Consider the following 2,500-nt stretch of genomic DNA (forward strand, 5'->3'; position numbering starts at 1 on the left):
CGTCTCAAAAAGAAAGAAAAAAAAAAAAAAAAACGCGAGAGAGGGAACTGTTCACCGTTGCAGAAATTTTAAAGACGCGCCTTGTATAATACTGTTCCTTTGACATGGTAATGCTTTATTGCTTGCCGAAGGAGAGGACTTTGTCTGGGGATGCAATTTGGGTCTTTATTCTTATTCATTTGTTTCCTATTGCTGCTGCAATTTGCTTTATTTATCTTTTTTTCTGTATCTGTGTCTTCCCCTCTCTTTCTTTCTCTTTCTTTCTCTTTCTCTCTCCTCTCCTCTCTTCTCCTCTCCTCTCCTCTCCTCTCCTTTTTTCCTCCTCCTCTTCCTAACTCCCTCCTCCATCACCATCTCCCTTTCCCTCCCTCCCTCTTTGCCTCCCTTTTCCCTCTCACTCTTCCTCCCATCTCCCTCTCACCCTCCCTCCCTTTCACCGTCCTGCCCTCTCACCGCCCCTCCCCAGCTCCCTCTCCCTCCCTCGCCAGCTCCCTCTCCCTCCCTCCCTCTCACCGTCCCTCCCCAGCTCCCTCTCCCTCCCTCGCCAGCTCCCTCTCCTTCCCTCGCCAGCTCCCTCTCCCTCCCTCCCCCTCCCTCCATCCCTAGTTCCCTCTCCCTCCCTCCCTCCCTCCCTCCTCAGCCCCCTTTCCCTCCCTCCCTCTCACCCTCCCTCCCTCCCTCCCTCCCTCCCTCCCTCCCTCCCTCTCATGCGTGCCGTAACGAAATTGCCAGACCACAGGGATTACACACACACGAATTGCTGTGTTCGTCTGAGGCCGTTGGAAAGGGCCTTATTTTCTTCCTTTCTTCGTCTTTCTCTTCTCTCTCTCCTCTCTCGGTTCTTCTCTCTTTCTCTTTCTCTTTCTCTCTCTTTCTTTCTCTTTCTTTCTCTTTCTCGATCTTTCTCTTTCTCGGTCTTTCTCTTTCTCGGTCTTTCTCTTTCTGTCTTTGTCTCTCGCTCTCTCTCTCTTTATCTCTCTCTCTTTCTCTCTCTCTTTTTTTCTCTTTCTCTCCCTCTCTCTTTCTCTCTCTCTCTCTCTCTCTCTCTCTCTCTCTCTCTCTCTCTCGTCGTTTTCTTGTTTTCGTCCTTTTTTCTTGTTCTTATTTGTATTCTTCTATTTTTCTATATTTATATTAATCATGTTCTTTATTTGTCTTCTATAATGTCTTCGATTCTCCTCTTCTCCTCCTCCTCCTTCTCCTTCTTCTACTTTTCTTCTTCTCCTCATCCTCATCCCCATCGTCCTCCTCTTCATCTACAGCTTTTTCTTCTACATTCTCGTCTTCCTATTCTTCATCACCCAACTCTGCTCCATATCTTCCTCTCTAATTGTTCTTCTCCTTCTCCTTTACTTCTCTCCACTCTTCTCTTTCTTAACGTTTCGATGATCGCCTCGTTCTGATATTGGCAAAGAGATTGTTAGAGACCAGGGCAAGAAGGCGAAGGGGGAGGGAGGGAGGGAGGGAGGCAGGGAGGAGTCTGCGGGGTGGGGGGGGAAGAAAGGAATGGGGATGAGGAAAGGGAGAAGAAAGGAAGGGAGAGGAAGGGAGAAGAGAAGACGGATTGGCCCGAGTGTGAATGACTTGTTAACCATTAATCTTGTCTACGTAAAGCTGTCTGCAAGGTATACACTATGTCTTTATGTATGTATGTATGTATGTATATATATATATATATATATATATATATATATATATATATATATATATATATATATATATATCAAAAGTGACTATATTGTAATGGAGTTAGCATTTCTGTTTCAATTTGGATTTATTTACGGGTTTTTCCTTCTTTATATTTATTTAAACGTATTCATTTTCATAAGAACAAAATTTTGAAAATGAAGGCTGGGTTAGAAAAGGAATTGTTAATTTATCTTTTATATATTGATTAAAGTTATGTGTTTCTTTTTCGGGTGCTATTTTTAATATGATTATTTCATTGTCAAATTCTTTTTTTTTCTATTATCATTTCCATCATTATCATAATTCTGATTTAGAAAATGCACACTGAACTTTCTGGTGAAAAAAACAGTTCAGCAGACTATTCTTGATAACGACAATAACAGATAAACATTGAACAGAGCTCAGTAGACTATTCATGATAACGACGATAATAGATAAACATTGAACACTGAACAAGCCGCAGGAGCCGAGCTTGTTCTAAATGTATTTCAAAATCAACCTTAAATTCTTAGCTTCGAGATGAATTCTTTATGGTCATTGCAAGAGATCGATGTTGCTGTTGAAAGGTCACACGTGTTATATTGCGAGAAAGTTTGAATAAAATTTTCCTCTTTTTTGCAATAGTCTCTTAATGGCGATGATGATACTTTTTGATAATGGTGTTGATGAGATTATTTAATGAGATGATGGTTATTTTAGGGGTAATGATATTGTTAGATTCTTTGGTGATTGCAGTAATTATTATGATGACGATGGAAATAAGAAGGATAGGAATAGAAGGGAATGATAATGAAATTTACTCCAATATGTG

The 2,500-nt window shown here is 41.2% G+C and overlaps 1 protein-coding gene across 8 annotated transcripts in view; it reads left to right on the forward strand.

Moving 5' to 3' along the window:
* LOC113813795 (sodium/potassium/calcium exchanger Nckx30C) overlaps positions 1-2,500 on the forward strand; it is a 440,400-nt gene that overhangs the window by 284,207 nt on the left and 153,693 nt on the right. The window lies entirely within an intron of this gene.

Source organism: Penaeus vannamei, chromosome 34, assembly GCF_042767895.1.
Source record: "Penaeus vannamei isolate JL-2024 chromosome 34, ASM4276789v1, whole genome shotgun sequence".
NCBI classification, from domain to species: Eukaryota; Metazoa; Arthropoda; class Malacostraca; order Decapoda; family Penaeidae; genus Penaeus; species Penaeus vannamei.